Source organism: Cynoglossus semilaevis, chromosome 14 (assembly GCF_000523025.1).
Source record: "Cynoglossus semilaevis isolate Cse_v1.0 chromosome 14, Cse_v1.0, whole genome shotgun sequence".
Classification (NCBI taxonomy): domain Eukaryota; kingdom Metazoa; phylum Chordata; class Actinopteri; order Pleuronectiformes; family Cynoglossidae; genus Cynoglossus; species Cynoglossus semilaevis.
This window is the reverse complement of record NC_024320.1, coordinates 1,427,449-1,439,064: the sequence shown is the minus strand read 5'-3', so window position 1 is coordinate 1,439,064 and position 11,616 is coordinate 1,427,449. Positions and strand designations below refer to the sequence as shown.

The 11,616-nt window shown below is 37.8% G+C and overlaps 2 protein-coding genes across 2 annotated transcripts in view; both read right to left on the bottom strand.

Moving 5' to 3' along the window:
- Positions 1-11,616, bottom strand: part of LOC103389085 (ephrin-A5-like) — a 1,154,841-nt gene that overhangs the window by 449,049 nt on the left and 694,176 nt on the right. The window lies entirely within an intron of this gene.
- Positions 1-11,616, bottom strand: part of cercam (cerebral endothelial cell adhesion molecule) — a 32,736-nt gene that overhangs the window by 10,801 nt on the left and 10,319 nt on the right. Inside the window, exon 2 of the mRNA XM_017038424.2 lies at positions 138-266. The gene's annotated coding sequence lies outside the window, so the exon portion shown is untranslated. The remainder of the gene's footprint in view (positions 1-137; positions 267-11,616) is intronic.

Here is an 11,616-nt window from a genome sequence, read left to right as displayed (position 1 = left end):
GCAACATGGTGGAAGTGCGAATGGAGCAGCTGTGGACGCGTCAGCAGTCAATGCTGCAGGAAGAAAAAGGGCTTTTCCCAAAAGTTTCAACCCCCCTTCCTTACAGCTGCTGCTGACTTTTCCGACTAAACACTTACAACTTCCGCTTTCAGCTCGTCATACTAGGAGGAAAAATGTCTTTAATCCACACAGGGAGGCGGGATTTGGGAAGAATCTGAGATTTTTTTCCCCCTCACGAGCTGCAACTAAGACTGCGATGACACATCCTGTAGAGGAAAAGGGGAAAGTGACGTTTAACAAGTCGTCAAGTTACAAACAACATCAGGATATTTGTCATTTCTCATCAAAATTATAGTCTGTCTTCAATTAAATATCCGTTAATGACCGTAGTGCGAGAGGAAGCGTCGTTGCTCAAATGTAGAATCAAAGAAATTACACGTTTTTATGCATTTTTAAATCCAACTATTTGGCTGTATTTTGATATTTTGGAACAAAATTATTCTATTTAAGCGTTCATTCGGTTTTAGATATTTGTCAAAAATGTTTTTCTGTCTTTCTGTGGCCATTTTTAGTTGTTAGTTGTATTGTTAGCTAACTTCGTTATTTATTCCTGGGATGGAATTACATAAAATTAGGCGTTTGGCTTGTTTTTTGCTAAATTGTTTTTTAGTAATTGTGTAATGTTTCGTAGGCTATATTTAAGCTGTCTATGGTAATTAGTAGTTGTCTTCCCGGCTAATATTTAGCTTCGTCTAGCCCATCAATTAACAACGGCGTGGGTATAAATCTAACAATTACTTTTCTTAGAGACTTAGACTTTCTTTATTGTCATTGCACAGAAACACTAAAAACAGTGAGTCTGACAACGAAATGTCGTTGCCTGGCAACCGGAGTACATCGTACACAGCTTGTAGGCCATGAGTAATTACTTGAGGTATGGCTATGTACATAGGTAGTGCAAACCAAGTTGTGCTAAATATAAATTAATGGTAAATATACATGTAAACAGTATGGAAGTGACAAATGTAACAGGATGGAATAAATATAAACAGTATGAGGTGATAAATGTAAACAGGAATACATAAATAATATCTTGCTTTATATCGTGTTTAATTAGTCTTTCTAGATAATTCTTTACCTAATTATTACCATGAATCATCTAGTCTTTCTGATGCTATTTTCGATATTTTTGTTGTACTATTGTTGTTGTATTTTTTTTCTTCTAAATCTAACTACATTTATGTACATCAGAGATTAAAAATAAAACAAAAACATACAAACTAGATAATTTAACAATCCATGAATTGTATTGTATAAGCTATGCGGACCAAATGTTTGTCATTATTGCTGCTTCGTTTTAACTATGTCTTTGGTTTTGTATATATTTGAGGGGGTTTTGTATATATATATTTCGCTATTTTAGGATATTTCTGGGATGATATTTTAAAGGTATTTATAGTTTTATATTCATCTTTCGTATGACTAAGGATATTTTCGTTAGTTACGGGGGGGTCACTTCGAGTTATCTTTCTGGATAACTTTGATTCATTTTTGCAATATTTGTTTTCCAATACATTTCTTTCAATACATTTTTACCACATTCTGCAGAAAAATAACCAACATGAAAATATAGCAAAAACGAATTTGACCAGCAGAGGGAGCGTTTGATCCAAGAATTGGTCCAGGGTGACGCGTATGGCTGAGGCCTTGAACCATATTCGTTTTTTGTAGTTATTTACAGCTAAATATACACATACACACAGAGACACACACACTTTCCGAGTCCTGCTGTTTTTATAACGTATTATAAGTATTTTTATGGTTTACAGTCAGTAGCTTATAGTCAGTATCATGGACTTAATCAGTATTGATTTACTGAATAAAATGGTGCAGCTTAATCATTAGACACAATGTAAAGTATTTTTTGCAGTGTACGTTTTTATACATTTACATAAGCGGACCTTTATAGTGCAAAACTTGTTGCCAGGTTTGTCCAAGTTAAATATCTGCAAACCTCTTCCATCCAATGTTTCCCATTGATGTGATAATGAGATTATGTCAACGTTGCAGCCAAATACTCAGTGTTAAAAGTCACTGGACTCAGACTTGAAAACTGAGTTGAGTCTGCATTTCTAACAATTTTCAGGCATTTACTTTTTTTGCTATTCATTTCATTTGGTTGTTGCTTGTTTTTGTTGATTTATCTGGTAGTCCAGTTCAGTCCAATCCACATCTTGTGGAAGCATATAAATAATAAATAAGGATCCAAGGACATGAAACAATTTAAGTCCAAGTTGTGTTTGAGCCTCAGAGTACTACAACACTGGGTGGTGAGATGTGACACAGGAGGCCTGGTCAAGGGAGACGAAGAATTCATCAGGACTGGGAAGACTAATGTCCAACTTGGTATTCAGGACCATGTTAAATAAGACATTTTTGGAATTCTTCTCATTCAAATAAGGGGTGACTTTGAACGGAGTCGAGAAAGGGAGTAAATACCAGATCTTACATCTCTGATGTATGGAAGCAGGAAGCTTCTTCTACTATTTGGTATAGGTTCCTTAAAAAATAAAAAAAATATATTATACAATATAATTCTTTATTTTACCCAGAAAAACATGAGACTATAAAACCACTAGATGAGTGTAAAAAATGTCAAGATTACAACAGATGAATGGACTTGATCATTACTAACTCCTTTTACACAGTTAGATTTAAAGGAACATATCTTTTTTGTATCCTTAAAACTTGGAAATTGGAAATTAATAAGAACCCATTATTTTCGTTGCACTGCATTTCTCAACAAATTGAACCAGAACACTGGCTTTTTCAAGGGACTACCTTGAACCTCTTTAATGACCCCCTGAGATCCCAGGCCCTGATGTGAGGACTGCCTTCAACAGCTGTTTTCAGATTTGTTTTCAAAGGGAAATAAAGAGACACAACAGCTCCATCCATCATCACAGCCTGCAGATTATAATCAGCTCTCATTACTTTGTGACAAAGATTTAATAAGGCGCTCAATTATATTTGTGTTAATGTAAATGACACAAGTGTGTACACATAGCTTATAATCAATCACTGAAATCTCAAATGTAGTAGCAAAAACATTAATAAAGTAACTACTAATGGAGTATAAATGATTTAAGGTCTGGGTAAAAAAAAAACCCAGTTTTCCCAGTATTTTCAAATATATTCTTTAAATTTTATTTATTTAAACTTTGTTTTACCAGGTTCGTATTTTTTGTAACGTTGTTTATATTTGTAGCTTTAAATTAATGTATCAAAACATATTTGATTATTTTTGTTTCAGATATTTCTGACCAAATGCTTAGTTAGCTTAGCTTGCTTAGCTTTTCATTATTCTTATCTTACATATTGTAATGACCATACTTTTTAAGCCAGACTTAAGTTATTCATGGTTGACACATGTCCTGCTTTGTTGGGTATATTTAAAGGTTTAGATTGTAAAATTGTTTTAGGTAATTTATTTATTTATTTTTATCTATTTAAAATTTAATCTATTTGGTTGACTTTGCAAGATGTAGCTTTTGAGCTAACTTACTGACAAGAGTCTGATTTGTAGCTATACCCAAAACATTCTGTAACCTTAAAACACTGTGGGACATGATAAATAAGGTGACATTGGCAAAAACATGAATGTTGTACATGCTACATTAGCCTAGCCTCAGGTTTGTGCCAAATTAGCCTCATGTCTTTCAGTGCTGTTAGTGTAAATTGTCAAGGGCAAACTCTGATATATTTAGATTTAACTGCCCTGATCCTAGCTGTACACATGGAGTAGATTTATGAATGAACACACAAGGGTAACTCTTTTGGAAAAAATAAAGCTTATACCTGATGTAAAAACACTTAATCTTATATTTCAAATAAAAAACTTAGATCTCCTGAGAGAAAATATTCATCTGTAGTTGGAGAGGGCAGAACAGAAGGTGTGAGAAGAAGAAAAGAGGAGTGATGGGAACAGGAGGGAGATAATGGTCAAATTAGAAAGAAATCAACATGGGTGGAAAAGTAAAGAAAAAAAATTTAATCTTGGCGGGCTCATGGAATAAAACATCGAGCAACACTTCTGACAATAGCGGCCTGGGGTCAAAAGCCTTATTTGTGTGGACAGGTCAGGTGGTTGAGGGTCAAATCCCTCCTATTCATGACACCCCGAGTGTTTCCCCAGCGTTCACACAAACACACACACTCAGACGGACGCATGCACATGTCTAACAGGGGCCACTTTCCCAGCGCTTGTGGCTGCAGCAGAGCTGGGAGAGTTCAACCTGGGGTGCACTAACTTTTCACAGCGAGGTCAAGGGTGGAGATGGCGTTTGTGCGTGTGGGTGAATGAAGGACAGAGGGACTTCGGAGGATGGAGAGAGAGTGAGAAAGAAAATGTTCATTGTTTATGACCAGATTGCAGAGGGGACATAGTGAATGAGTGGACAGCCTGCAGTTAAATGACCCTCGTGTTTGATGTGGCGTCACTTGACTCAAATACAAAGACTTTTTTTCCCACTCTCTCACTTTCAATAATGAAAAGACGCATATAATAATGAAGTAACCAAAAACTGTTCTGTAATTTTTTTTTTCATGTACAGAAAGAAAAAAAAGCAAAGACAGGTCTATGGGATATTCAGATGGCAGTGCCATGTAAAGTAAAGTGATGGTCACCAGCTGCTTCATTACTTTGTCTCAGGTTGATGTTCTTTCAGTTTTGTAAAGATGAAGCCAAATCAAAACCTGCTTCAATATTCTCATTGAATTTGGTTTAAAAAATTATGTTTGCTCTGATATTAATCAAAAACCAATTGAATAAAATGTAACACACTTCTACACTTCTGAACTTTTAGACTTGGCCAGAGCCAAATATGTCCATCACTAGATCATAAGCACTATTTGTACACAGAGAAGACTTTCTATTTCAGAAGTTAAACAATACAGTACATGCTCTGAGAGTGATTGATGTTCAAAGTTGAACGAAGATTAGGTTATCATCAGCATACAACGTAACACTTCTGAGGTTTTTTGTTTGCAAATTCAAAGATTATAACATTGAACTAACTGTACCTTTCTTGATTAAGTAATGTGATTCCTAAGTAACCTCCTCTGTAATGTGTACCTTAAATAACACCCACAAACTACCAAGGAAATTGTATTTACATAAACGATAAAGTTACAGACAACATGCTCGGTTAGTCTAATTAGAGTAGCCTGAAGGTGGCTGTTGAGAGTTTTAGTGTCTGAGCATCAGCAGAGAAGCAACAATGACATGAAGGGTTGACAAATCCTAATTTCGTTGAATAAAAAGGTATTTTAAACCACAGTTAAAGGACTTTAGATTGGACGTGTTTGGGTTTCTTGAAGATGGTTCACCTCCAATCCAAGAGGCGCGTTTAGCTCGGACTGTTTCCATTTATATTTCATGACTCAGGACAAATCAGGTGATCAACTAGTTCATTCACGATCATCTGCCCAGACTGATGGTCCGATGTGGCTGTCTTCAAATAGGTTCCAGTACTATATTATATTATGAAGTATTGGCTTCTATGGGGCAGCACTAAGACGGTTTTTCGATAAATGAGCCAGAGAGTGCCATCTGTTTTCTTAAAGACAAACTGCAGCCTGTTTTTTTTTCTGTTTACTTTTACCATAGATTAACAAATCAGGGGAAATGATAAGACTCAGCCTTTAAAGTGAAAAGATCTTAAAAGTAAACAATCTTAAATCTGAAAACTACAGGATGTTGGGACATTCTGTAGCAGTGTGACAGGATCAGGAAGCTATTTAGAGTTTATGTCTAAATATCTGGGTCTAATGTGAGCGCCCCCTGTTCACAAACAATGCTACCAAAAAGATTTAAAGGTCTATCCATCCATCCATCCATATTATTGAAAATTGATCACAGCAGTCATATTTGATCAGTGTTGTCTTAAGACTCTAGTGATCAATGAGTGTAAATATAGTAATCAACATCATCAATATCACCCAGACTTAAAGTGCAGTAAAACTCTAAAGAGCTGATCTGAAAATGTGAAACATTACTATTTTTATTTTGCTGTTTCTGTCATGGTTTGACAATGGTCCCTAAACACACGCTTAGAAAGATATTTGCCCACTTCAAATTTGTCCTGTGTCGCCTTAAGAGTTTGGTGATCAAACTACAGTAAATATGTCTAGAGATTTTTAAACTATTGCTGGGTTTTCTTGAGACGTAGTGTTAAAGTTTGAGTCGGTACTGCCTTCAGTGCAGTTTTAATGTGATTCTTCTTGCTGATTGCAGCACATAATCCAATTCCACGCTACCGTTGTAGCAGGAACGCCAGAGAGAAATAGAAAGAGAGAAAGAAAGAAAGAAAGAAAAAAAGAAAGAAAGAACGAAAGAGAAAAGAAAGAAAGTTGTTTTATAGAATGTCATTGATCTTTTTGGAGGGTTTATTAAGAAGCCCACTCCTCATCCATGTTCACACCCATATAAATTCAAATCCCAGCCCGACAACCCCTTAGTTTGCCGCCAAATTTCTCTTTCATCTTTTCCATTGTGCGCTCAAAAAAAGCCCAATGTTGGCCAGAGAGAATGAGTGGTTGTATGTTAGAGAGGTGTCAGAGTGAAAGTGTTTCCCTCTTTGTGTTTTTGTGCTGGGGTCCAGGGTCTGGTGGGCAGCACAGAGTCATGACATTCTCACAAGCTTCCGGGACCTTTATTGCTGCAGCAATAATCAATAGCGTTCCCACAGAGACGTCTTTTGGCTGGGTGGGTCAATACCTGTCACTCAGGGTCTGAGCCTAGGCACGGACCCTCTTACTCAGCAGCTACAGCAGCAGCAGGGGCGGCAAAAGCAGCTTCACTCAGCCTGCTCTGTCAGACCATCGGTACCAGCAGTGTGATGCTCTCTCTGTTAAGAGAAAGACCAATTTCATTTGGACTTGTCCATGTGGGTTGGACAAGACTCCTGAGTAAAGTTTGACACTGAGCCTCAGTTATGTTAAAATCATGTGACCCAGTCATACACTGTATACCGGACATGCCGTCACATGCTGTACATAAGTACCTAAGTCACTCACCTACACCCCATAATCTAGGACAGTGGTTCTCAAACTTTTTCTACTCTGTACCACCTGAGAAAACATTGATCTCTCTGAGTACCACCATGATGACCAACATTAGAATACAGCAGCATAGGTCCTTCCCTGTTAGCTTCCCCCACAGGAGAGAGGTTTAGAAATGTTTATAAAGATGTTTATGTTTAAATGTTGTATGAATTGTTTCAATCGAAAATGTAAATGTTAAATGTGAATTTTCCCCACATACCACTAGAGAGCACTCATGTACCACTAGTGGTACACGTACCACCATTTGAGAACCGCTAATCTAGGACATAAAAACATCACAAGAGTCTGACTTACGCCTGGGAGCCATAATGAAGGGCAAAAAGTTACCCATAATACAACACAAACAAAAGAAAGCAGAGGTAGCATAATCCAGTGTATGACATAGAATCGGTGAATGTAAACAAAGCCACTTTTAACTCCACCTGATGACATAGTCATCCACTGAGCTCGCAAAATAGATCCAGTGCACAATTTGTTTTAACTGCATACTTTAAGTCGGAATGATAGAACAAGACCTCCTTAATAATTTAATGGGAGATGGCAACGTAACCATAAGAGGAGAACGTCGAGAACCAATCTCAACCCTAGGATGTAGCTCTAAATGCATTCATCAGATAGGACTGTAAGTGGACACATGACCTCAGGCTAAGCAACACCTGGTCACCAGCAGGAGGACTGCCTTGTGCGTCCCACCTTTAGGATTTAGACGACCCACATCTGTCCAAAATTCTCAGTGTTTGCCAGTGTCTCTGATCTGTCCCTGTCCATCCAGCTCACTGCCAATGAAACCCACATCTTCTTCAACTCTCAACCTCCACATTCAGGACAACATCATTGTCTCCAAATCATTTATGACGTCACATAAACCGAAGGATGATAATGTGGGAGTCAGTGATAATCCACCAAAGACCACATTACCAAACATTGTTCTTGCCAGTTAAAAAAAAGTCGTGGCAGCATTTGTTTACTTTCGTGCTATGTTGCGGTGCCAACAGCATTATGGGAAAATAGATAAAAGTCCAGTGGAGGCTGAGGGAACATTTATTTTGAGTCAGGCACTTAAGTAGATTTGCTTTAGTAGAAGAAACAAAGTCTGGTCTTTATGTGACATCACTTTGTCAGCAAAACCTAAACACCATGCTGAGTCTACATGATCCACCAACACTGGGGAATCAAACCGAGGTTGCCATGAGAAACAGGCGGGTTTGGACATCTAATCTCATGTAAACATTAAAATCTCATCCCAAAATCACAAAATAATTTCTCAATTTTTGTATTCACCTCATCCTCATCTACTTGCAGTATAATTATTAGTTAATAAAATCAACATTAGAATTCTTACCACAGTATATATGTTATATTATAAAAAACAAAATGTATTTTTTGTATTGATATTATACGTTTCATATACTCAAGCAGGTATCGTTAAAACTATTTATTATTTACAATGCTTTTTTTTGTCTGGCATTTTTCAAAATACTGACAAAAGTTATTTATTATACAGTGTCCAGTAGGGGGCTCTTTGACCGTTCGGAGTTTTATAAAGATTAGATCATTAGACTTTTTTTTAAATTTAAAAATCAAATGTCATATTTTTTTAAGAACATTTCTTGAAGAATCGTCGACATATAAGAGCACACTAAAAATATGTAAAACAAGGGAACCAAAGCCTTAGGGGAAGCAGCTTCAAATGTGGGCCAAAAAACTGAATCTTTGTGGCCCACTTGTGTGCTTTGCCAAGTCTGAGCCACTCTCTGGCCACAGATTCACAGCAGGTCAGCCAAAAGGTGTCTAAAAATAGAAGTGTTCCAAATATGGGCCATTGAGTGACACAGAGCACATATTTGGGCTGCATGGCCAGCACACATCTGAACCACTGTAGGACGATGTGTGGTCTGGGCCACAGTGAAACTAATTCAAATGTTGCATTTTTAATCAAAGGTTGATTTTCTTTCCCTTCTGTGGCCACTGATAAATCCTGACACTCGACGGTCTTTTTGTGAACACCTCTGTGCCCGCCATCCCTCTGTAGTCTAATGCTGAGATTAGAGCAGACCTCTGTGCTGCTTCTCATCTCTTCTCTTACTCCCCGGATGACGCTGTCCGTTGCCTCGTTGCCAAGCAACACCTCAGCTAGTGTCAAAGAATTCTGGGGGATGTTTAGGCAGCGGCAGGCCTGGGGGGGAGGAGAGGGATTCTGTGTGTGTATGTGTGTGTGTGTGTGTGTGTGTGTGTGTGTCTGTGATAGCGGTGGTAGTAGAGGAGGTGTGTGAGGTGTATGCACTGGCCTGGTATAGAGCAGCAGGACACACTGTCTGTATTTAGACCAGAATGCCCTTTTTTTTTTTTTTTTTTTTTACAATTTACTCATGATTTTAAACCTGTTCTTAGTCCTGATCCATTTATTACAAAGTCAAAAACTAAGAAAAAAAACCACCTTTATTTAGACAAAAGCAAATATATTTAAGTGATTTAAGTGATGAAACCAGATCAGAGAGACATGATGACATGTTTAAGCGGTTGAAAAGGGACACCTTTGTCTTAAACACTTTTTGACTCAGAGACTCACAGCCCAGTCCATGCAAGTAACTAATTATCATAGTCATTGTTTTGTACATTTTTCAAAAGAACTGACAATCTAATCTAACATCCAAAAGGGGGTGCACTCACTTCTCTGTATTGGAGGGGTTTTAATATCATATCATTTTACATCAAAATGATTAATAATTAACAATAAGTTGTCGTATTTTTAATGTGGACTCTTTTTTAAGAGCGTTTAAAAAATGAAATCTGTAAATGATGCTGAAGGTCGTCTGGTGAAAAATATTCAGCTGTGAGCTACAGTAAGTGTTTCTGTCATACAGGCATATAAAAAGAATGCCTTGCACAAAAGCAGGACACACAACTGTATACAGTGTTCCTTCTCCTATCGTGGTAGTTGCGTTCCAAGATGCACCACGAGACGGGAAAAATCCCAAAGTAGACGCGAGATAGTTCTTATAGTATTTCCAGCTATTTATTTACCCTTTATGAACCTCCCTCACACTGTTATCAACTAGACTGTATTACCCTTTACCACACAGTAGAGTCATAGAATCACAACGTAGAGCGAAGTGAACGAGAGAGTGGCCGAAAGACAGGGGGAGATGCTGAGAGATGTTACGATGCATGAGCCAATCAGAGTGAGGAACAGAACACCATGCTCATTTAGCCAATAGTACACTGAGTACGCATTGTATTAGCCAATAGTTTGCTCTGTATGATCTCATCTAGGTAAACAAAGCTACCAGGGATCATTAGCAAATGCCCTTATCTCAATTTCAAAATGAGAATCCACATTTTCAAAGCTAAAACTATCATATGTATAATTATTTTATAATGTCAAGTTTTATAAATAAATCTGCGATGTACTGAGGGAGCGAAAGGAGAACCGCGATAGAGAGGGAACACTGTAATACTAATTAGACAAAGTACATGCAAATAGACACAACACTGGGCAGTACACGTGCCTCATGCAGGAAGGTCACAATTTTGCCTGTTTCAATTCCCAGTCTTTCTGTTTGTTTAAAAGATTTCTTCAGGAACTTCTCAGAGTCCAAAAACACACAGGATTAGATCAATCAACCGTTCACACCAAATTGACCAAAGGTGTGAATGTGAGTGAAAAATAGTTGCTTGTGTGTATGGCCCTGTTTACATGGCTGTGATACGACACAATACTAGTACAGAGCCTCCAGATGCAGAAATATTTAGTGTTCGAACTGAGCCACTGAATATGACTCTGATCCCTGTAATACATGTGCCAGGCCTGTAAATGGCGCTGTGTCACCCTGCTCCAACATACTAACACCAGATGAATAGTGTTCTGCATAAACTTTTGCTGTTAAAGTGCTGAAAAAAGTGGAATAATTAGCAGTAGCACACCTAGTAGCCCGATTAGCATGGTCAGAAGTTGCCTGGCATCAATCATTGTTTTTATTCTGTGGTGTTGAGCAGGGGTGCCTATGTAAAAGATTACAGAGAAGTGGGTCCCTGCTCTGTCCACACAGAGATACAGAGCCAGAGTTTCCACACTTCTCCACTCTAGGACCCATATTCAGAAAGCAGACTTCTCCACCCCAAAACCCCAGATTTGTCTAAACACATGGCTGAATCAGTGATATAGCCCCAGGATCCGTAATCGTATCATTACCAGTGTAAACTCCATACACCGTATTTTCTGGATTATAAATCACTTTTTTCCATCCTTTGGCTGGGTTTGCCAAGTAGTCAACTGCGACTTATATATTAAAATATATAATTTCATATGTTTGTTATTTTCACACTGACAGCCGCTAGAGGGCACTCTAGCTGGCTGGTGCGACTTATACTCCGGAGCGACTTATAGTCCAGAAAATATGATATATTTGACCCTGTAATACACCTACCATACACCTACCATGAGTGGCTAGAATATTTTATGATTAATTAAAAAAAAAAATCCGGACTATT